Here is a 26,037-nt window from a genome sequence, read left to right as displayed (position 1 = left end):
GGGCTTGATCCTCAGGGCTTTTAAACTCCACTGCAGGAAAGAAGAACCAAAGCATTTGTTCTTGGCCTTATTTTTTCACTCATAAATTGCCCTGATTGCAGGCATCAGTGGAGCTGAAGAGATGTAGAGAAGCAAGATCTTACTGTCACTGTTTCTCAAGCCTGTGTGACTGAAAACTTGCCCATCAGAAAATGAGCTGCGCAGCTACAGCTACATCAATGCCTGACTCTCCAAAGTACACAGGACCTTGGTGTCACTTCAGCAGCTGTTCATGGGATTTGCTGTGTGATCTCATTCTCCTCAATTTAATACGAATCAAAGGCATTGAGTACTGGGCAGAATTAGCTCCCTTGTTGTTTTCACTGATGAGGGAGGTAAGATGTTATAACAAGAAAGAAAGAAAGAAAAGGAGTAGGGAAGGCATTACTGTTAAAAGGTAAGTTAGTGAAGGCCTGTGATGAATGTAATAGCCATTTTTAGTAGTTTCATTTGGTTTTGCTTATTGTTGAGCACTTAGGGTTTGCATTCACAAGAAAGCAGCAGTGATGGAAGTCAAATAACATTGATTCCAGAAGTCCCCTGGAAATGGCATGCCACATTCAGATGCTCAGTGTCTCATGACTAGATACAGTTAAGAAATAAAATATGTAAGAGGCTTCCATGAGAAAATGCCAATTTAACAACAAAAATAATTAACTAATCATTTTGATTCAGGCAATATTAAATTCAGAGGAAATAAAATGGTGTGTGAAGAGGAGGCTTTTGAACCTTAAAATCCTAGTTTGACATTTCATAATAAAAAGTTTAGATTTCCATTCCAAAATTATTTTACTTTAAATTGTAGACAGAAACACACATGAATTAAAGGAATACAAAAGATTACAAATGCAGAAAAGCATTCTGACTTGTTTTGGAAAAGAAATATTCAAAATTTTCGCTTTTTAACCTGAATTGAGATTATTTAAAGAAATATATACTTTGTTTTCATGAGGTAGGTAACTAGTTTTGGCTATTACTTGGGCTGGTTCAATGCTTTTGCTGGTCCCAAGAATATCCCCTTTTCTCTTAGTGTTCAGCATCATCCACCAGTGTGTCAAAGCTGTTCTGATCTCCTATTTAAGTTTCTGCAAACTTTTTGATGCTGAGCTGCGTTGTCTTTTCTTAGGATTGAGTAGTGAATTATTCCTCAAGTAGTCCTCATATTCAGTGAACCCAGGGTTTTCTGGAGCTCATGGACCTAACCATGTATCTTGAGCTTCAAATTCACTTTGCTGCATTCGCTTCTTTTGTACACAAGACCACACAAAACACCAGTGATTACTGTAGTGCCTTTTGGAGGATTAAAAGACCCTCTAATAGACCAGTGCAGCCATTAACTTTTAACCCTTATACTGATTAAACATGGCTGAGTCAGGACCCAAAGAAGAGACATAAATCGTCATTCTGTGCTACATGATATCTGAGGAATAGCCAGGTGACCCTCTAGACTATTCTGTTCAGTAGTAGAAATAAAAAGAGGAGTCCTAAACAGAAGACTCACATGGATGGCAGATCAGGTCCTAAACACACATACACACCCATATGCACACAAAGTCATTGGGATTGCTGTGTTAATGGCAGATTCTACAGTTAGTCAGGAGTCTTTGCCAGAGCAGAGTTTTCCAGTTTGTGAAAGATCAGAGAGTTTCCCAGATTCTCTGAAAGCCTGCAAAACCACATTAGTATCCTTGGGAGACCAAATATAACAGAGGGATTGCTCCTCTTTTTCAGCATGAAAAAAAATCTGATATCCAGACAGTACCCGAGCACAGGCACATGGGCACATATAAATCGGGAATTTCTTGAAACTGCACACCAAGCCTAACCTAGTCAACTGATAGAAAAGGTTCTATTTGAAAAAGTTTTGCATAATAACCTTTTTGTACTCCTGTCCTTACTGGTTAGTGATTCATCTTCAGCTAAAAAGAAAACCATATGGTGTCAGAGCTACGGATAAAAAAAAAATAGATATCTGTATCTATGAAGGAAAAAATGTAGGCATATTTGCCATTTTTGCCTAATTGTAACTGTTATTACTCTCCTGTAAGTTTCCTAACCTTTTTATGTAAAAAGACCCTCTGAGCTAGTAAGCATTATGGCACAATGAGAGGTTTTTTTACAAGTGCATTCCCTATGATGCTCATTGTGTCTAAGACTGAATAAAGGACAATATTTTCCCATGCTGTCACATCAGTAGAACCTGAAGTAAATTACTTGTTTTAATTACAACAGTTGAGGTTGTAGGGTTTAAAATTATTTTTGTTTTGGCTTTTGTTTTCTTCTTCTTCTTGTGATCTGTAAAGACTTGAACACATTTCTGACTCTTGTGAAATACTAGCTGACAATAGGGACTGGTGCTTGCCATGTGCAGGGACATAAGCCTTTCATAATATTTATCCAGAGCCACGTATACAAATATACATTTTCCACTTTTTTCTAGACCAGAGAATGAACCAGAGATTAAGGACTTGGTACACCTATTGTGTGTCATTTTTCCCCCGTGCACTATAGTAAGATTGGAGAAATGGAGTAGGTAACAGATTATGCCCTATGTTGCTAGGTAACATAACACCTATGCATATATCTCTTTCCTGTAGGATTATGATCTAGCCCTCTTCTACCTTCTAATTTTGTAAAAATATTCACCCAATATAATTTGGATGCTTTGCAGGTGATTTTCAGAGGGCATATTTATATTGTTAAATCCAATGGTCTTCTGTATAGAACTCAACTCTAAGAGTTTAATTACACTTTCTTCTGTATACTTTTTTACATGCTAGTGTGTGGATACCTTTGCTCTATCTCATACGCATAGCAATATATAGTTGTACAGCAAAATAAATAAAAAAAAAGTTAAGAAAATGCAAAGAAGTTATAATTCACCAATTTTTAAAGTTAAAAATCCTTATCTTTCTGTGCAAATGCTACCAAGTAGGCCTATAAAACATCCACTCATCAACTCATGCATAGGAGGGTTGGGGGAAAGACAGAAATTCTTAGCAAGTTACTGAAGTGTAAAGTATGCAATCTGATCAAAACTAAGCCAGGGATTTTTTATTAAAAAGTAGAATGAGAAGGTAGGTAGAAAACAAGAAGAGATTAATCCAATGAGTCAGAGGAATATTTACTTCCCCAAGGATGCCAATGAAACCTAAATATAGATATCATACTACCTGGTGAAGCTGAAGTAAAGAAATGTGCAGATTATTTTAATAAAAGATATAATAGATAGATATAATCTATCATCTACTGCATCCCCATGTTTTCATTTTTCTGTTGTGACAACTTCACTCTTGGGTAGATTTCAAGAAGAGCATGTCCCATTGTTGTTAGCAAGGCTAGTTAGCATAATACAGGCCACTGAACACTAATTGCTACTCTCTAGCTTTTAGTTCCAGTTCTGTCTAGCAGAGCTAGCAAGCTTAACCTTGGCAAGAGGGAAATAGATAAAAAGTAAAATCCCAACATGAATTATAGGGTTTGGGCTTTTGACTACTATCACTGTATGTACCATCAACAAATCCCAGCCTGAGGCAGTTCCAGAAGTCTTGAAAAAGAAGTTTGCATTCTCGAAGAAGAAAGAGGATAGCAATACATGTAATTCTTCTGGCAGTAAATATATTCCTTATGTTTATCAATATAAGATATGTGTATCAATGTGATATTTTGGCCTGCCTAAGCTCCCTCTGGAATTATCAATGAGGATAGATGATGTAGACAAGGAAGAAAGGAAGGAATTTTGTTTCTTTTCAGGATTTTAGAGACCTTTTTCTGGCCATTTTTATTTTTCAATCCCTCTATTAGGTTGGATAAGAATAATCAAATTCTTTTTGCTCTTAGGTTCCATGATGACTGATTTTCTTTTACTTTTCTCCTTTTTGTTTAATCTCCCTCAAAAAACCCAGAAAGCTAGCTTGCAATCTTGACCACTGACCTTCATGGGGAATAAAAAGAAAAGAAAGCACTAAAAGGTGAAAGGAGATTTATTACTTCTCATTAACAGAAACACTGCTTTCATTAGCAGAATTTCCCTTTCTTTCCCTTTTTCCTCACAGCATTCTCCTTGGTCTGAAGACTACAACTGCAAAAATCAAAAAGCAAATAAGCCCTCTCCAACAAAGGTTCTGTCCCCTCTTAACACATCTTAATCCCTTTGGTACCCTCACCTCTCTGAAACCCTCCACTGAAGACCAAACAGCAACACCACCTCAAAAAAATCCTCTGCTAAGTGTTCATCTTCTTTTCCACAGAGAAATTCTAATGCATGGGTTGTCCTGAAGTCTGTCTGTCCATTTGCTCTTCACTTTATGAGAGTTAAAGGATATCCAGCAGTGATCATAGTTTGCACAGAAGGATGAATGAGACTCCCTCGAAACACTTCAACCTTTTGTGTGGTTATGCAACTGTGTTCATGACATTGCTTAATCCTTTTGTTCAAACAACAACACATATTTTAGGCTACTTAGATTTCATAATTTCATAATTTCTTCCTTTTTTAAATTTTTTTAAATCCTACAAGTACTGATTTCAGATAAATCATTAAATGATCAGAAAAATATCACTTTTTTTTGTATGATAAGGAGCAACTAATCTGTAGCAGTTTACCTGACACTTATTTTGAAAACCAGCAGATTGGCCCATGTGAATAACAAAGTCAAAACTTGATCTTTTTTTTAGATCAGGCTAGTTACTTATTAATTTATATATGTATAATATTAATGTCTTAGTTCTTCAAATAATATGAATGTCCTTCTTTAAGAAGTATGTTGTGTAGTACTTCAAAAGTAAGTTTGAAAGAACGCAGGGCGTATCAAGATTTATTTCACACCAGTACACCTTTAAAAATATGTTTTGTTTTTTCATCTCCACACCTACATAAAACAGCCTCAGAAGAGTTATGTAATAACACTTAATTTTTACAGTGTTAGATAAACAAAACAAAACAAAAAACCACAGGAGAGAGAAGTAACCTTGCAATAGATGTTCAAATAATCCCCTTCACAGTGAAATTTTAAGAACTGAATAACCATGTATCATTTTAAATGACTTGCTAGTTTGTGTAATTTGTGAAAGCCAAGCTTCACAATAGTGTCCTAAACAGAACACATATCATACAAAATGAAAACATTTACATCATACAGAGCAACAGACAGATTTGAAATATAAAGTGCAATTCATATTCAAGGTTAGTTTGAGACTGAATGTTGGAAATAATTCCAAACATAAACCTAACAAACATGCTTAACAATAATTGCAGTCCACGTTTCCTCTAAAAAATGTTCTCTGCTTTTTACTCAGCTTGAAACATAACATTATTTTTCCATTTGACAAAAACATATAACGTAAACCATTCTTCCATCATATGTATTTCAGATTCTGACATAAATCAGGTGAAAAGGAAGCCAAAGTCAGCAGCATATGAGCAAAATGAATAGATATTTACAAAGTCTGAGTATATAGCTCATAAATGCGCTTTTTTTTTTTTCCCCTAGGAAAAAAGGAGCAGCCATTAATTTTAGTCTTGTATAAGACTGAATATTTGTCGATTTGGTAACTGTCTTCCATTTTAGATAGTTGTTTCTACTGCAAATAAAAAAGTATATGTTGAGATTATTGAAAGAATCACTAAAAAAGGAAAATCTTGATCCTGGAGGAAAGATGAGTAAATTTCTCTTTACTGATTTCCAGCTACTTAATTGTTGAGATTTATTTTTTTCTCCTCTTCCTCATTCTATATTTTCCAGCATTCTCAAGCAATCAGAATTATTTTTCAAAGAATTACTTTAGCATTTAGTCTAAATCATCAAAAAATAATGTGTTTTTTGTAGGAGATAACCAATCCTAGTTCCAGCATTTTTTTTTATAGCACATATGAAGTCATCCGAAGGAAAAAAAAAAATCAGGTTGCTTCCATCTTTTTCACAGTCCTTTGAGATTAAGACTGTAAATGGCTTCCAGTTTAAACATCTGTTTTCATCTGCAGACCCATTCTAATTTGGGATGTAAGTTTGAAGAAAAATTTCTAAGAATAGGGGTTATTATTAATACTAGAAAACTCTATCAGACAGTGACTAATAAAATGGAAAAAAATGCAGCTTCCTATCATCTGTTCCTAAATCAAAAAGCATATTTTCCTGTCATTTGCAATTTCAGAATTAGTTTGCATAGAACAGCAACTGGCTTATTAAAAGCATGTATGTTGAATGTTTTGCTGCCCTCACCAGGACACCATATAATTTTGCATTTTATTTGGCAAACTCCTAGTTAAACGGACTGACAGTCATATTCCTTGCAATAAATCAGCTGTAATGAACAGTTCAGTGATTTATGTCACATCATATATGTACAACTGCTATCAGCTCAAATTGTTTTAACAGAAATTAGGAGAGGTCCAGTTGATCAAAGACCTACAAAAATATGGAATAAAAACAAACTTCCTGAAAATGCCTAAGGCAGATATTTTAAAATCTATTGATGCAGAAGCAGAAAAAAAAGTGATCATTCATTCATTGATTAAAACAATAAATATATTAGCAAGCTTTCTTTGTGCAGATACTTCTTTCTGCAGAATTGCTGGGATGCAAAACTCACTGTTTGATCCTCAATGTTTCATCTCTGGTCATTCTCGAAATAGAAGAGAAAAACATCAGCTTGTTAGCAAAAAAATGTTCAGCTGGTGGCAGAAGCATATCTCTAATCAAAGCAGAGGGAAAAGTTTATTGCCATTAAGACAATATTTTAGAGAATTTATAACTATATACTATAACACTTCCCTGTGGCAATGAATTATATAGACATTTTCATGTAAAATACTCTTTGTGGTTGATTGTTACCTGTAGACTTTTTTCAAGTTCACATATTTTACAAGTTTCAGTGATTGGGAACCCGTTGCTTCTACTTTAAGATGGCTGATGAATCTGTGCGGTATTCCTTGATCACTGAATTACCTCGTTTTCAACTTGATAGAAAATTTATCATTAAGGCAAACAGAAATTATTAGTTATAGACTTATTTAAAAAATATTGAAATCCAGATTCTTTCTGTAACAAATCTTCTGTTATTTATGAAGGTTATAAGGCAATAATCTTAGAAAGCACTGTTTTAGGAATAATTTTTTTAGCCTCAGTTTGAAATCCAAAAGAGAGAAAAGCAAATACATTTCTCTAGGCAGTTCATTGATCATTAATGGATAACATGAAGTTCAACAGTGAACAGTAAACATTTTCTCTCCTTGCCTTTTTTCCCATTGAAATAAAGTCTTTGCATGAGAATTGACAGATTATGTAACAAATTCCCTAGTCTGAGAAACTGGGAACAAGCCTTCAAGGTACACCAGGGATCATATTTGCCCCACAGTAGACAGAACCTAAAATAAATGTTCTAATACCAGATGGATCAACCTCCAAAATTTTTCATCATATTGAGTCTCTATAGTACTACTAAAACTAGAAGAAAAAGTAGAATTATAATTATTTTCCTGTAATTGTAACATAGCATGCAAGAAAAAAAAAAAGTGAAAATTAAATCCTCAGATATCTCTAAACAGCTAGTCATTTAAAGACAGAACATCTTTTCCATCCAAATCTATCCCCAAGAAATTTATATAGCTGAAATGCTAACTTTAGTATTGTTCCTTCCAGACTTCATGCTACACTAATATTTCACCATCTAAGAAATCTGTTTCCAATATAGGACAACAAAAAGAGTCATTGCCTTCAAAAGTGCTGCAAAGAGACTCCAGAATGGAAGGCCCCAGGTTTTGTCAATCTCTGGGTCTAGTTCTGACTTTTAAAAAGTCACAAGGGTTGTATACAGTAACTTTGGACATGGTGCCTGACTGGCATAACGGCAGTAAAAGTCATCGTACAGGAGCTCTAAATCAGCATAAATGGTTCCTTTACTTTCATCTTTCTACCTTGTGTAGAGGGGCATCTACAAGAAAGAGGAACAGCCAATGTATGAAGAATGTTGTTTAATCCCTGAAAGAAGTCAGAATTCTTTTTTTCATCATCCTTCTAATTTGCATTAGGATTGGCCAAAAAAATACAAGGGATGACTTGTGATTTTTTTTTTTTCTCTCTCCTGGTCTACCTTGAGTGACTCAGGGGAAGGAGAACCAAGTTTTATTAGTCCTTTCCCCAAGCTGAACTGTGGTTTCCACAGTCTGACATGTAAAAAAATACTAGAAGAACCAGAATGACTTTTTTTTTTTTTCCTTTTTTTTCCCCACCCTCAGTGTAGCTTGCCAGCAGTGCTGCAATAAGGGAGAACTCTCATTACAACATGAGTACTTCTGGAAATCCAACAGGGCTATTGAAAAACATTTGCAGAAGTCCAAGTCCCTCTCCGCCCTCCCTGTCCCATTTCATTTCTGAACAACAAGATAGAATAAAACACTTTGTTTAAAGATTGCAAAGGAAACTTTATAATTCTCAATGAATGTGCTCAAATTAGGCACGTTTACTTCTTTTGGTTTAACAGGATTGACTTCAAGGGCCACAAGTGCAAGCTGGGCTACAGGTTGGGAACTTCACTGCCATATATATTTAAAAAGAAGCACAAACACATCCTGCTTTCTCTGTTTGTTTGTTTCACCTTGTCTACTTCTTTTCACTTAGCCATCACAGGATTTGCATGTCTGCATCTGGAGGATATTCTTCTAGTAATTGCATCTGGGCCTCATGGTGGGTTCTATAGGCATTTGTACAGATTTTCTTTACTTGCCTCTGGCTTTGCTATCCACTGTCTAAGCTGCTTTTTGTTTCCTGTCTTCAGTTCTTTTCTTCCAAGTTTTAAGTTGAATACAGTGACAAGTGCACTTTCTAGCCAAACACATCATATAAATTGTTTTATAACGTTTTTTCTGGTTTTGGCATTTCAGCTTGGGTTTGATAGCTTTTTGTTTGGTTTGGTTTGGTTTCTTTGTTTGATTTTCCCCCCTATTCCTTAATATCTGCTACATTATGGCACTATATAACTTCCAAAAGGTACCAGGATGCTGTATACAGATATCTTCCACCAGCCTGCCTGGATTAACAAAATACGTAACAGCATGGACTCCCACTGTGTCTTTTCTCCAACCTACAGGAGCCACTTTAAAAGGTGACTAGAAATACAGTAATACTAATTCAAACACTTATATGGTTCATGACATTCTTGCCAGTAGTGAAACAAAAGTGACAGTCAGTGTTAATGTCCAATAAACTTGGAAGCTGTACAGCAAAAATTGACACCTGACATTTCAGATTGGGTAGAAAGACATCACATGATCCAATAATCATCAAAAGAAAAATGTGCTTGTTACCACTGACCTGGACTTTTCTCTTATTGATCATGTAGACATGAAAAAATATGTTCTTTTTTAGTTACCTTTGATAAACACCCCTGAAATGTTTCTTACAGTTCATGATTAAACTATTGAGCTCTTATGATCCTGCTAAGCAACATAATGAAGGAATTTCTGAGCACATAACAGCATAACAAGTGTATTTGACTATAAGAGTAAAAGATAAATACACATCCCAGGACAATTTTCCCCCATATAATTATCATAACATTATGTAGGAGTAGCAATTTGGTACTTTCTCCATAACATGTTTGTGTTTCTTTTTGCCTTGTTGTTTTTCACTTTAAAAACAGTGAAAAGCATTAAATGGAATAAATCTGACCATAATCTGTTAGCTGATCTTAAAAAACATCTTGCCTATTAATAAATTGTATTAACTGTACAGATTTTTACTGCACCAGTGTTGCACTTGGATACATGAGAGCACATCTGGAAATTCTACCAGCATTCCAAAGACAAGTTATGCTTCTGAATAGGGCCCATTTCTTATGCATTGGAGACAAAGAGCCAAATAAGGTTTAGGTATCAAAATTTAGCTGCTGCAACATCTAATGGCTAGATACCCAGCCACCAAAGTTGAAGCCAGAGCCATGAGTAAGGTATCCACACGCTTTACAATGTATACAGAGAGTTACTCAGAGTGGTACCTTTCAGAAAGAGGTTTTAGACAGTGTAATATTGTGAGTGTTTTAAATAAAATAAATATTGTAAGTGGAAATATTCCTGAAATTAGGACACCTGGTGTAGAGCTGTAGAAGAGCTCACTAGGAGAGGATGTTGGAAGTTTTCCTTCATTTATCCTTCAAAGATTAGCTTATCCCTTTAAGGTAGATTTATTCCATTTACTTACTTATTTATTTGGATGAGTGGATGGGATCTTTTAGTAGGGAATAGAAAAAGAATAATATGGGCTTGGTCTTTTTAGGTATTAGGACACCAATGCAGGCAGCTGGTGACCCAGAGGTCTGTTCTACACTCTGCAGAAAAGAATATAAACCAGCATATACCTGTCACGTTGAAAAGTTCACAGGCTTACAACAACACATATTATATATTGCACACAGCAAAATCTGAGTTCTTTTCTCTGCTCCCAGAATGGTTTGGATATTTTTTTTGTGAAACAGAGATGGGATTAAAAACATTACAGCTTCTTTGACACAGTGACTGAATGCCAAGGCTTCTACTTCCAGACCACTGAAATGTGCTCATACGTCTGTTTTCTGCTCATCCCAAGGACTATATACAGAAGTTAGAAAGACATAAAATTATATGGCACATGAGCATGGGTTTTTCAGACTGCAGTTTCAGATTTAGCACCTTGATGTTTCTGAAACCTGTGTTCTTGTTTAAGATATTTTCTGTGCATTGGTTTAAGTTTTATCTTTTCCTTTTTTTCTTCTTTTTAATAATAAAGTACTGCCTCCAAAGCAAATCTTGTCAAACATTTCAACATTTTATTAGTTTTATAAGAAACAGTTTCTTTCTATTTTCTCTGAAGGTAAATTATCGTTTGGGAGTGAATGTAAGAATGAAAGGAAAAATAGAAAGTAGAGAATAAAGTAAAATGACAGAAAATATAACAGAAGACAATACAATGTAATAAAATAGAAATGAAAGCCTTTGCTTGTGTAGGAGCCTGGACAAATGATCAAAGGAACATCACATTTTCTCATCAATGTGTTTCCAGCCCCCTAGACACCAACATGGTTCTGATGATCCTCCTGCTCAAGCATATTAGTCAGTGTCCCGATTATCTGCTGCTAATCTTTTATGTCTAACCTTTTTTGCCTAAACAAGTGTCAGGATTTAATTGCCTGATCATGTGTCATTTCAGATGCCCTACTTCTGAAGGACATTGGCAGTTTTGATACAATCTCCATGGGGGCCTGAAAACATTGGGCAATGGAAAGCAGGGAGCACTGCAAGAGCTTGTGTCACTGTGTATGGACCATGCTTAGCACTGGTCCGCTCACACAGAACATACATCGTCAAAGGTATCACATACTGGAAAAGGATATCTTGGGATCTTTAGCTATTTTCAGATACCTTTAGCTCTTGCTTAATATAAATAGAGACATTTTTGTGGTTAAGGTAATTCTTTTTTGCTTTACTACTTTATTATTCTATGAGAAATTAAACCAGAATGCTGCTATGCCCAAAGCCTAGATGACGATGAGAGGTGCATGTGTAAATAGCTAATAAATAGGAGGTGCAGATAGTGAATTCAGGCCCATATCCCAAACTGTGACTCAGACAAAAGGGATTAAATTGCATTCTATGTCCCTAGACATGGAAAGAGCAACTGAAATTTTGATGATGAATGGGACTGAGTTATTTGGTTCCACTGACTATGGACAATATGAATAGTGCTTTTGAAAATAGTGATACATGGACCTGTAAGGGCTTACAAAGTATATAAAAGGAACCTGTGAAAGACAAGTAAGAAAAACGATCCATTAATCCAACTGTTAGTAGGTTTAACTTTTTTATAAAGGGTCCAGTCAAAATTCTGTAGAGGTCTGTAGACTGAAGGAGGCTGAAAGCCACTGTTGCAGAGGAACATAGACGTTATAATTGTTAACATCAGTTTGGATGAATGGACCCAAAATTAAAGGAAGAAACAGAAATAATTTTAATCAGTATAGAAATTGTAAAAGTTTTTTAAATTCAAACACAATTGCCATGAATTAGGATTCTTTATTATACCTTTCGTATATTAGAGGAACTAAGGACCATTTTTTGACTTTTCATGCACATGAAGTGGTGATACTGCTTTTACTTCAAAATGACCAGCAGTTATTAACAGCTTCATCAAGAAGTATAATCCAAGGCTAACAGATATTCATATTTTACAGTTCATTTATCTCTTTAAAACTTCTTAAAGTGTCTTGATGACTAACATTAAGTATGTTTTACCATAGTTAATGATGTCCATTAAACTGAAATCTTAACAACCTGCAGTTATAGTATAGAAATCACAAATAATATTGGTACATATTTTTCTCCATCAAAAGAAAAGCTCAGTCTTTCAAAAGCAAGACATCAGTGATTTTTACCAAGTGCTTTAGCAAAACATAGATAATCAGATTGAGAAACCTGCATCCTATTAAAAATAATGAGAATTAGGTGCCTAAAAACCAGTGTGGATCTGGGCTGTAAACCTGGAAGCTTCACCTACTTTATCTACTTAATGAGGTAAAAATCAACAGAAAAAGCACTTAATGGAAGTTAACCTAGAACAACAGAATAATAAGTTAACAAAGAATAACAGAATATTTAGTGCTGGCTCCAAAGATCAATTCTTATCAAAGCTCAACCTGAATGGAAGCCTGTAGTAATAGGTTCTCTAACAACTTCTTCTAAAGATCACTAAAGATGATTTTTCCAATCTGTTTCAGAACCAAGGTTTTCTTACTGAGTACACTCTACTGGCAGCTTACTCACTTTTAAATTAAGGCTCTACTGAGCCACATGTGAGAAAATTTGCTGTGACTCAGAAAGCATAGGAGGATATATTCTGAGTACCTCTGCCAGCCAAAGCTGTGAGAGTATCCCAGAAGAAAAACTGCAACCACTCTGGTAGCAGTCGGTGATCATATGGGAGATTTTAAGTATTCTCTGGAAACTCACCAAAAATGCACAGCCAGTGAATAAATATAAACTAAAATAGAAATATTCTCCACGCAATGAACAAAAATTCCAAAATGTACCTTTAAACTGTATTCTGAAACCAACAGAGATCCTGGAGAAGTAATAACAAAGGCTGTCACTGAGATGTACAGTTAATAAATACATTATTCATTCTGAGCTGCAGTAAGTTTTCTCAGAAATGGCTCCACTATGTCAAGAAGCAAAATGACATACATTGGTATACCAAAGAAACCTGTCAGAAAGAATAATTTACAAATCTTTAAGAAGGTATGGTGTCATCTGAACACATAAAAAGAATTGATTCTTCAGTCAGTAGACAGTAATGCTGTGAATTCCTTGAGAAGAATTCCTTGTGGATACAAAAAATTACATAGACCATCATGAACCAAAAAAAACCCAACAATAAGGGCACAAAATGTGCATAACAAAATCTAGCTCAAGAAACCCTCGTAGCTGAAAGTGACAGGAAAATGGAAGAATATTAGGTGGAAATATCAAATATGTTTTTGCTGTTCTTACTTCTCCCTAAGGGTCTGTCTATGGCTACTGCTCTGTGACCTGTATACTGGTAACCTTTGGTTTGACTGTCTACCTTGTTCTTATAGCTTGTGTGGCAATATAATCAACCAGTAATGACAGAAAATCAAACACAGCCCTCTCGAAAAGATGCAACTTACAACTACTACGCCTATAACCTCCCTTAAAGGACTCCCCTTCATCATTTTTCCAAATATATCTGCTAATCAGATCATCAGGTCTGAGTCATCACTCTTACATGAAATGAACTGTAGACAGTAATACCTTGGCTGCACCCTACTGTCACAAAGCAGAAGAATATCTTTGTAGCCTTAATATGTAAAAGCATGTAGCTCTCCTAATGCTGTTGGTGTAACATTAAACAACGTGAGTAGCTATCAAACATGAAAATAAATAATTTTAGAAGTCCTATTTATAAAAATCTGTTCTGTCACAGGAGAGAGGAGATAATTGAAGGAGAAAGAAGAGAAAAAAGCCTCTGCAGCTTTGATGTGGTTAACATTGATTCTTCCTTGAAGAAGGATTCCACAATTTCAGAAATAAACTGAAGCTTAACACAGGGGAAATATATTACTACTAATGGTATTTTACTGTTAATGGTATTTCACTATCAAGTGTGATTTTCAAAATAATCTCCTTCATCATTGTGCCAGTACAGAAAGGGAGTTAAGTTTTTGCATTTTATTTTTAGCATTAATAAGAAACAAAGTATTTAGTTAAAGATCTTGCATAACTTGTGCCTGTACTTTTAGTTTAAAAACCAAGTGATTTTGTCAAGCAGCAATTTAATCTGTGTAAGCATCTCTGGCATAGGAAGAGGTCTAAACTGAACATTTAATGGTGCTACCAGGACCACATAGTTCAAATGTAAACAACATACTACCAATAAGCAATGGCTTTGACAAAAATGGTGATACTAGAGACAGATTTTCTACAAATATTGAGATAAGAAGATGATAAACTAGCTAGGGCAAGGCAGTTTCTAGTGAGAATCTAGAATCTTCAGAAAAAGCCATGGAGATTTTAAAGCAATCTTGTGGGTTTGTTTGTTGTGCAAAAATAACCATAAAAGCCCTACAGATGATTGTTTAAACCAAAAGAAACTTAGCAAATTTAAAGTGTCAAGTGTCAAATGTGTGCATTTTGTTCTTTGTAAGAAATTAATGGCAGAGTGGCTAAAGCTATACATGGCGCCATTGCAACTAGATTCCTAAAGCAAAGCTCAGCAGGTACCATGGTCTTCATTTTAATGCCTAGTGTCTTTAAAGCACTCCTTGTGATGCCATCACAGTATTTAGAAGTTACAGATATTGCTGCCATTTTTATTGATAAATTTCCAGATTTTTTTAATAAAGCCACTAGAAGGAGACAGAATGGAGATCAACCTCTGCAGTATAATTTTGATATATGCTCTCTTAGAGGACTTTACCTACTTATAGTGACTATAAGGGGAACCTTGAGGACCACTCTTAACGGCTTAGGCAGATCAGTTGTATAGACAGCAGGGAAAGCTGGTGTCATCACAAAGGTCTCAAGTAAAACCAAGAGATGCGCTGAGTCTCAGCTGTGGGAGATGTGTTTGCCAGAACCTGAGAGCAGAAGATACAGCATGAAGCACAAGTAAAGTTAATCTGACATTGATAATATTGCTAAAATGCATTTCAAAAGTGAGAATACATAGTTACAGATAGATACATGCATACACATAAACACACACACAGTTCACAGACTGGTAGAAGCAAAGATTTGTGTTTCATTCCTACTTCACTATCACTGACTTGTTCCTGGTGAGTTAATATTTATTGTCAATATGTCTTACAAGAAAAAATAAGTAGCAAGTCCATGCACCATGAGGAAATAGTCTGTGACTTCAAAGTAAAAGAGGTCAGTCAATACATTTTACCAAGGTCTTTGTGCTTTTTGCAAAGGACGTAATAGTTGTTTAGGATGTTTTGATCGATATGTTTGACACACCAAGCATTTCAAAATCATATCAGCAGCCTACAAGTCTCCAAAAGGATTTCTGAGCCTTTTCTTTAACATAAGATTAGGCCCTAATGTCCTTCCTAAATGTGACAAAGGATTTCAGTATTTCTATAGTGATAGCTGTCTTGTATCCACATTCCTTTGAGAATTTCATACTCAGCAGTACGACTGCTTTCTGCTCAAGTCCATGAGGGCTGTTATTTATTAATTTTATATTACCCATGGGTATGATTAGCACTTTGCAGAAACATGGATACTATACCAAAGAAATTATGGATTAAATGAGTTCAAACGTAGCAGTAAAAAAAGGGGGAAAATAAATGTAAGAAAAACCCCTCATGTAAATTTGAGCTACAGAGTTTTTTTTTTCTCTTTTTTTCTTCATATAGACTTCATTTTTTTCGTATTTATGCATACATACAGGAACATATACTCACATGAACATTCTTTTAAATTCTTTCTTCCTGTCTTTTTTAACGCCAAAATGTTCCTGCTTATCCACACAATATTATTAGGATATTCTGAGGGTTTGTCCATGTATGTGAATGTATATACAAACATATACGCATGCATATATATATACATGTACATATACATTAATAGCTTAATCAAATGATATACAATTTCAGTGCTATTTCAGGTATCCTAAACTATCCTGCCACTCCAGAGGGTATGGCTTTCTCTTAAAGCCTGTGTCAGCAAGATGTCATGCAAGTCAACAGGTATCTTTCATATACTAGAATGTCTAAAAAGGTACCAAGTGCTTATGGGTGATTTCTTCCCTTAATCTCTGTTGAGCATAATGGGAGCTCAAGCAACCATTTCAAATAAAGGTACCCTCATTATAGACACATAAAGTTAAGGCAAGCTGAATCCCACCCAAATGCCTAATCAGAGATATTTAATTTCATTTTACATGCTCAAAGTTGTTCCACCTTTGTCCAGCTGTCTTTTCAGAAGGGGATGGATCTCCTTTGGGTCCTTTGTCATATCTACCAATTCTAAAGAAGTATCTTGAAGGCTTAATAATATCTCAAGCAGTATAGAATGTGGATAATTTTAAAATTGAATGCCATCCCTAAAGTCTTTCTTCATTTAGTAAAGCTATCAATCAAAAAGAAAAGGGATGAGATGTACAGATATCCTTGCTTTTTTGAAAGTTTCTTTGGTTTTTCTATGCTTTTAAAATTCCATGAACCTTCAGGTACCTTCCTTGTAGGCAATGAAGAAAGCAGGCATCTCTTGGGAGTGACCATTTTAATCTATCATAGGTAGATAGAATGAGATGAGCTGTGTTCTGAAGGTGTCTGTTTCTATTGACTACACAGAGAGCTTAAGATAACTAGCTCAGGCTTAAATAGCTAATTTTATATTTCTAAATTTGACAGACTACATTTTTTCATTGCTTGCTTTCTTCTTTTCCCAGAGAAATGTTTCCGCTGCATGGATGCAGAACTATCAAGGCTACCTAAGCTCTCTTCACTGGTGAATAGGAGCTGTCAGCTCCAGAGGAGTAAAAGATATTGAGGTATGGCTTAGAATACCCAGAACTTGCAAGATTTCTTTCCCATATTTTTTCTGCAGAGAAAAATTCGGGGTGAAATAAAATTTATAAAAAATGAAAAAGGTGTGATTTTAATAAATATACCAAGGTTGGATTGTCTTTCAATTGTTTCTTCAATCATACACAAATCTCCATAATATTGAATCATCAGGCTTGCTTGTGAAACAACACTACAGAATTTTCCTTTTTGCTTATTTTACATTCAGTCCTATCCTGTTTCTTTTTAATAAAGTGGAAAGTACATACCTCTTGTACCCAGAAATCAGTAAAACTACAAAGTTAATTAAAAAAAACCCTATTATAACTTTTGTTGTTTTTCTTTATGAATAATTACAGTGGTAGTCTGTTCATCTCTTCTGCTTGTCTGATACATCAGCGATATTGCTGCAGTAATAATAAAAAAAGAGAAAAACTCTTCAGCTATAGGCCGAAAAAAACCTCTTGCCACAGAAATCTCCTTTAAAATCCTTTGAATCAAAATTAACTGTAGCAAAAAGATAGCTGCTTGCACATGTGCAAAGAAAATTGGTGGATGATGTGGTGGTTGGAGGCTGTCTTGGGCTCAGAGACCATGAAATGATAGAGTTTTCAATTCTTGGAGAAGTAAGGAAGGGGGTCAGCAAAACCACTACCCTGAACTTTAGAAGGGCAGACTTTGGGTTGTTCGGGAGTCTGGTTAACAGAGTTCCTTGGGAGGCAGCCCTGAAGGGCAAAGGAGTCCAGGAAGGCTGGATGTTATTCAAGAAGGAAGTCTTAAAAGCACAGGAGCAGGCCATCCCCATGTGCTGAAAGTCAAGCAGGCGGGGAAGAAGACCGGCCTGGCTGAACAGAGAGCTTTGGCTGGAACTCAGGAAAAAAAGGAGAGCCTACCACCTTTGGCAGAAGGGGCAGGTGACTCAGGAGGACTACAAGGATACTGCGCAGTTATGCAGGGAAAAGATTAGAAAGGCGAAGGCCCAGCTAGAACTTACACTGGCCACCGCCGTTAAAGATAACAAAAAGTGTTTCTAAAAATCTATAAGTGACAAAAGGAGGGCCAGGGAGAATCTCCGTCCTTTGTTGGATGCAAAGAGAAACATTGCTACAGAGGATGTGGAGAAGGCTGAGGTACTTAATGCCTTCTTTGCCTCAGTCTTTAATAGTCAGACTGGTCTTCCTCAGGGTTTTCAGGCCGCTGAGCTGGGATATGGAGATAGGATGCAGAATGAAGCCCCAGTTGTCAAAGAGGTGGCAGTCACTGACCTACTCCTCCACCTGGATGCCCACAAGTCTATGGAGCCAGATGGGATCCACCCGAGGATACTGAGGGAGCTGGGAGAGGAGCTTGCCAAGCCACTCTCCATTATTTATCAGCAGTCCTGGTCAACCGGGGAGGTCCCAGATGACTGGAACCTAGCAAATGTGACACCCCTCTACAAGAGGGGTCGGAAGGAGGATCCGGGGAACTACAGGCCTGTCAGTCTGACCTTGGTGCCGGGAAAGGTCATGGAACAGATCATTTTGAGTGCCATTATGCGGCAAGTGTGGGACAACTGGGGGATCAGGCTCAGCCAGCATGGGTTTATGAAAGGGAGGTCCTGCTTCACTAACCTGGTCTCCTTCTATGACAAGGTGACCCGCTTGGAGGATGAGGGGAAGGCTGTGGATGTTATCTACTTGGACTTCAGTAAGGCCTTTGACACTGTCTCCCACAGCATTCTCCTGGAGAAGCTGGCTGCTCATGGCTTGGATGGGTGCACTCTGTGCTGGGTTAAAAACTGGCTGGACGACTGAGCCCAGACAGTGGTGGTGAATGGAGTCAAATCCAGTTGGCGGCCGGTCACGAGTCGTGTTCCCCAGGGCTCAGTACTGGGGCCAGATCTGTTCAATATCTTTATTGATGATCTGGATGAGGGGATGGAGTGCACCCTCAGTAAGTTTGCAGGTGACACCAAGCTGGGTGGAAGTGTTGATCTGCTGGAGGGTAGGAAGGCCGTACAGAGAAACCTGGACAGGCTGGATCGTTGGGCCGGGGCCAACTGTATGAGATTCAACAAGGCTATGTGCCGGGTCCTGCACTTGGGTTACAACAACCCCATGCAATGCTACAGGCTGGGGGAGGAGTGGCTGGAGAGCTGCCTGGTGGGAAAGGACGTGGGGGTGTTGGTTGACAGCTGCCTGAACATGAGCCAGCAGTGTGTTCAGGTGGCCAAGAGGGCCAATGGCATGCTGGCTTGTATCAGGAATAGTGTGGCCAGCAGGAGCAGGGAGGTGATAGTGCCCCTGTACTCAGCATTGGTGAGGCTGCACCTCGAGTACTGTGTTGAGTTTTGGGCCCCTCACTACAAGAAGGACGTTGAGGTGCTGGAGCGTGTCCAGAGGAGGGCAATGAAGTTGGTGAAGGGTCAGGAGCACAAGTCTTATGAGGAGTGGCTGAGGGAGCTGGGGTTGTTTAGTCTGGAGAAGAGGAGGCTGAGGGGAGACCTTATCGTTCTCTTCAACTACCTGCAAGGAGGTTGTAGCAAGATGGGGGTCGGTCTCTTCTCCCTAGTAACAAGCGATAGGACGAGAGCAAATGCCCTGAAGCTGCGCCAGGGGAAGTTTAGGTTGGATATTAGGAAGAACTTCTTCACCAAAAAGGTAGTCAGTCATTGGAACAGGCTGCCCAGGGAAGTGGTTGAGTCTCCATTCCTGGAGGTATTTAAAAGATGAGTAGACGTGGTGCTCGAGGACATGGTTTAGTGGTGGACTTGGCAGTGCTAGGCTGACGGTTGGACTCGATGATCTTAAGGGTCTTTTCCAACTTTAACGATTCTATGATTCTATGATTCTAAAATAAGTTAATGCTGGACCAGATTTAGAAGAATTTATGTAAATCAAGAAGTACCTCCTGTAGGACATGAAGGAATAAAAAAACCACAAAAAGTTTGGAAAAAGGACAATGATGGACACAAAAGGAACCATATGAGATAATTCTGAGAGTTTAACTCACTCCATACACAGACCAGCCATGAAGAGCAAAGAGAATGATTAATTCAGAACTCAGTGAAAAATCATCTAAGGTCACTGCTACAAATGCATTTTCCTAGGGCCTCCCTAATCATGACCAGAAAATCAAGTAAGTATCTAGTAGTTTTCTAAATGTTGGTTTTTTTTTTTCTTTTTCTCCCCACCATCTGCAATGGAGAGAAACTTTTCCAATACGAGCAATAGCAACAGCTCACGTACTGCTAAAACGTGTTCTCCCATTGGGGTACACTTGCAAAACTGTAATTGGCTCAGAAAACTGCTTTACAGGATTTTTTTTTTCTTTTAAAGAAAAAGTTGTCAGATAGCATTCAGAATAAAACAAAAATGTCAGTCTTCAGGACAGATAGAAAGAATGAACAGAACCATCTAAGTATGAGAGGAAAATTCTTCCTGTTAAATGGAACAGACCATAAGAGTTGCAAGCTATTATTCCTTTTACCAATGAGGGCTCCACATCATAGCACAACAAATTACATACCTTTCAAAGTAATAATGATAAGAAAATGAAAATGGCAGGACATTTGTTGTGGGGAAACTACTACTTCATGTGCTTGAAGGTATTACAATGACTTCATGAAAAGATCGCAGGAATATCTATAAGAAGTGCATTGATTTGAAACAAAAATACTAAAAAAATCAAAAGGCTAAGACAAAATATGCTTTTTATATATATACATACATACATATATATAAAATAACCTCTTTTAACTATATACATAAAACCCAAACAACCTCTTTTTTTCCCTATTCCCAAGTTTATCTGCACATAAAATTTGTTGTTTGTTTTTTTTTTTTTTTAACAACAAAATAAAGGTAAATAAACTGTGCAATCCAATGTAAGCAGCCTAAAGGTAAAACTGATGCAATACAACACAATATCAGTCTTTTATTTTCTGTATCTATGTGATTTATTTGTCAGTGAGTAGTGACAAATATCATATATTAGATTAAAACAGAGTCAAGACTGTAAGAAAAGAGATATTTTCTTTTTGGTCAAAGGTAATTATGAACAATGTTAACAGCTGAAATGAAAGCTGCATTCTATTTCACATGTATAAATCTGCAATGAAACAATCGTTTAGACCTATCAGCCTAAATAAAATATCTATTTAATGCATAAACAACTGTATTTGTTGTTCGTAAGAAAATATCAATCTCTTTGTGGCAGAATAAAGCCAAAGTAAAACCATTTTGTCTGTTGAGACTCCATTTTGCTTAAAGGAGAAAATCACATACTAGATTCTTTCTCTTTCTTCGCCCTCTTTTTTAATGAACAACCACAATAAGTTTGAAAGAAAGAGGTGCAGATTTGATCAGGCCCTTGATTACTGTTGATGAATACTGTAAGTAGTTGTGAGACAATGTAAAATGAGAACATGACTGATATGGTAAACAAACAAGAGACAAGACACCGCATATTCAGATTTCAGCCAGGAAAGTAGCAACTAAGCAAACAGAAGCCAGTTTTACATTAATTCATCCATGAGAAGGTATTTAAATATAGTCAATGGGCCACTAATAATATTGCAATTTAGAAGCCAAAACCAACAACAAGAAAAATCTGAACACAGGCAAATGGGTACTGAACACTCTGCAAACTGCAGGAATTCTAAAGACTGGTCATTTGTGTCTTAGGACTCTCACCAGATTGGCCTGAGGTTATGAACAAGCAGCTACTTTGATCATGTCTCTCCCATATTGCTTTGTTACTCTGTTTCATTTAAGTTGGAAATAAATCAGTGTATCTCATATAACAGAAATGATACTGGATCTTGCTTATCATTATTCCCTTCTTACTACTTTTGGTTTAATATTTGAGATTGGTTATGCTTTTTATACTTTGACTCAAGATTTGGATCATGTAAGTTAGACATTCCTAAATTACTAAAATATTCCTAAAGTCATAAAAAAACACCCCAAACCTCCAAAACCAAAAAATTCATGTCAATTAATTTTAGATAGCTAAAAAGGGAAAGAGTTATTACAAAGACTGATTTCTCTGAGTTATTTTGGATACACATTTTAGGATAGAATTATGCTTTCTTTGGAAACACTGACTTTATCTTTTGCTTAGAAGGATAACTAGCATTGACTTAGCATTTGAGCATGTGAGATACGTGACACCTTGTAAGCTGTGTGCACCTGGGTTCCCTTGATAGTCCATTAAATTAGACTAATCCAAAGCATAAGTTGAAAAGTCTGTGTGCTCAGTGAAGCACTGCCTAGATCTAGCTGGAAGAAATGTTCGATATTGACGAGTGTCCTTCCATAGGTATTGAACCGAACATGTGCATTTATTAAAGGTAGCGTTGGTATCCATCACTTAAATGACAGAAAGCTGCTAGGGTCTTGTGCTCAGAAATGTGAAACCTGGGTTCTGTTTTTCTCCAAAACCTGTGGAAAACAACTTTTCTCTACTCTGGGAAATGTCTTAACCATTAGACTATAAGGTAGTCTGGGAAAAGGGGCTACCATTTCCTCTATTTCAAGCTGGGTCACTATACAGTCAGGAATGTAGGAGTCATACAGGATGAATGGCTTGCACCATTGACAAATGATTAGATGATTTGCTTGGGAGCAGGGAGCTATAGGGTCAATAAAACAGCTCTCCATATATTTTCAATTAGTCAATTACTACATAAAGAAACAGCCAAAGGTAGATTTAGTGTGTTACCTTTAATTGGTCCACCCAACTAGAATGTCTTACAGAATAAAATACAGGGGGTTTTTTAAGGGTGGAGGCCAAATAAAAGACCATAGAAAAGTAACAAGGATTTGGAAGTGAATATAAACAGCATTACATAATAAGCACTGCATGAATCATAAAGTGAGTCATAACACTGGGTAGGTCACATTAAGAACAAGTTGATGTTTTTCACATCTGTATTCTTAAAAAGATGCTATGGTGCATTTGCTGCCATTTGTATTTCTACATGTTTTAATTAAGATAATTATCCAGCAATGTGAAATTATTCTCCTTCACATATATAGAAACTTGTAGAAGACAAATAATATAAATGTAGATTTTTCCTTCTCGTAGGAATATTTGCTTTCTGGAATATGCTGTTTCTTCTGGTGCAAGATTCCTTAGCAGTACCATTCATAAAGTGGAGGATTTCATGGCCTTTATTCATTTTTCAGAGAAATTAACTCAGTTTTTTCAACATTTTAGTTGCATCTTAGCTGGATCATGCATACTCCAGTTCTGGTCCCTGGCCCTCCAGATGGGGAGAGCTGTTATTACACACCACAGTTCCCACCTGCTTGTATTTTTTATTTCCCTTCTAGGTGAATCTAAGGAGGGTGTCAGATGATGCACACTTGTGTCTTACACTAAAAGGAGGTCAGGATGCCTCTACCCTCAGCAGCTGAAAATCAATCCCAGAGCCCCCAGTTTAGCCTCTATGACTGACTCATTTTCACTTCTCTAGGACCACTGCTGTGGGAAATGGCTTACCATTGGGCATCCAGAATACATTATGGAATACATTCTTCACGAAGGAAATACATCTGTTGCAAGACACAGGGACACATTATGGAGAATATATCTCTTTCCTTACCACTTTTTTACATTTCCTGAAGCAATTTGGGAGTTTCTGCAGATAGGAAATCTCTTGAGATTATGGGAAAAATGTTGATATACTGCTCCATTCTGTTTTCATTTTTTCTTTCTGTGTGTCACAACAGAGACATGTGTAGGACAAATATATAGTTATTTAGAATGGATTTTGGGGAATGAAAGAAGTTATACCATAGTAAGTAGCTGTCCATACTCCAGTAGGCAGAAATAACACATGGCTGGTAAAAGTGAAAATATTTTAGCAGTCTCAAATATGTTTCCAGAAGTTACGTCCCATCTTGCTAGTGTCCTGATAGAATCTGGAAAAGACATTTCATTTCCTCCCAGTTTATCAGAGGAGTAATTTATGATGCTTTGCAGCTTGTTGTGTTTTGGCACTTTTACTCTGCATTCGTATTCTCTTCATTCTTTTTTTCTTTGCCTTTCTATCTGGGAGTACTTCTGACATACATCACTGTCACAGCTGCATGAGGATTATTACTAACATTAATTAGCTTCTCCATTTTATATTTTATTAAACCAAGAATTCAAAGATGGAAATTGTTTAAATTGTTAGAAATTATTTAACTCTCTATCGATAGCTTCACTGGTTTTCTTGTTTCTTTCTTTTTCTCTTTCTTTTTCTCTTTCTTTCTTTTTCTTTTTCTTTTTCTTTTTCTTTTTCTTTTTCTTTTTCTTTTTCTTTTTCTTTTTCTTTTTCTTTTTCTTTTTCTTTTTCTTTTTCTTTTTCTTTTTCTTTTTCTTTTTCCTTTTCTTTTTCTTTTTCTTTTTCTTTTTCTTTTTCTTTTTCTTTTTCTTTTTCTTTTTCTTTTTCTTTTTCTTTTTCTTTTTCTTTTTCTTTTCCTTTTTCTTCTTCTTCTTCTTCTTCTTCTTCTTCTTCTTCTTCTTCTTCTTCTTCTTTCTCAATTAAAAAATCCCAATAATTCAGAGTTCTAAAAATCAGAACCTCTTCTTCATATTATGCGTTTTAGAAATAAGTGAAATTCCACTTCACAGGAGCAACATTTTTTCTATAGGTTTTCAACAGAACCAGAATATGTATCTTCTGGAATAGCTGGACAGGATGATGAGTAGTGCTGTATGAAGTGCTAATGAACAGCAAACATAAAAAGGAAATTGACAGTCAGTGGAAATGGCAAAAAGCCTATTTATGAAATGCAGCAGTGATGCATTGGAATCTGCCTAAATTCTACAGCTCTATCTACATTATTATTCCTATTTCTTCCTCTTCATTCACATTTTGCCTCTAAATTAGAGTGCATTGTGCCTACGCAGTCCTCTCTTTCCACCTATCACAGAAAAGAAATGGTGCCTGAATGAGATGTATACTTTGCTCAAACAGATAACAGTCAAACAGACCAGGCCACTGGGGTTTGTGTCCCAAAATATCCCAGCAGGATAGGACACCAGACAGACTCATCAAACCTGCTCCATGAGTTGCAGAATGGATATTTGAGAATAAGTTTAGAAAAAACTAAATTTCAACATTATAAATAGACAAGTGGATAGATAGGTAGATAGATGGATAGATAGATAGATAGTTAGATAGATAGATAGATAGATAGATAGATAGATAGGTAAAGATATTTTATAGAGTAATTTAAGGGCCAGAGTGTGTGTGATATATAGCCACACAAGAGAAAGTCCAACAGAATATAGTATAAGACAAAGAATATATGGAAATGTGAATCTACCAGTGATATAGGAACTGAGCTGCACCAGCAAGTTTAAAACTGTCATGTATTCCACAAAATGTGGTATAGCACTCTGACTCAACACACGCAAGCCAAGACAACTGAGTCAGAAAATAAAGCCAGTGAGATAAAAGCAGGATTGACACAGCACTTCTAATTTATTTTAGTATTTTCTTTTTATATTACTGTATGTTATTTTATTTTATGTTATTTGACATATTTTATTATTATTATTTCATTAGTTGTTTTATTTTGTATTGTTCTTACCTTGTTTCAGGAAAATTCAGGTCAATTTAAAGTAACTCCTGTGTATAAATCCAGTTACCTTACAGAAATTAATGGATTGCTCAGAGAAGTATATACTTCTCAAAGATGATTACAGAAACTCACCTTAATGAATCTATCTCTATCCAAGCAGAGTTATGCTGCAATGATAAAAAGCTAATGGTGAAAGTATAATCATAAGCAAAAACTATGGACATTTGTTTAAAGCACAGCCTGGGAAAATAAAGAACCAATGGATTCCGAAGTTCTTACATAGCCCAATATAACAGGATTTGCATTTAGTAATAAATCATGTGGTCTATAGGGAGCCTCCCATACATTGACAAACACAGTTGTCCATCATCTT

General features: G+C 36.3%; 1 pseudogene; it reads left to right on the top strand.

The window, feature by feature from the left end:
• Positions 1-24,866, top strand: part of LOC148055852 (uncharacterized) — a 41,474-nt pseudogene extending 16,608 nt beyond the window's left edge.
• Positions 24,867-26,037: the final 1,171 nt, after the last annotated feature.

This window comes from Nipponia nippon, unplaced genomic scaffold (genome assembly GCF_047370975.1).
Source record: "Nipponia nippon isolate SJK-2023a ecotype South Korea unplaced genomic scaffold, ASM4737097v1 scaffold_2, whole genome shotgun sequence".
NCBI lineage: Eukaryota > Metazoa > Chordata > Aves > Pelecaniformes > Threskiornithidae > Nipponia > Nipponia nippon.
The sequence above is the reverse complement of the archived record's forward strand: the minus strand, read 5'-3'. Positions and strand labels throughout refer to the sequence as shown.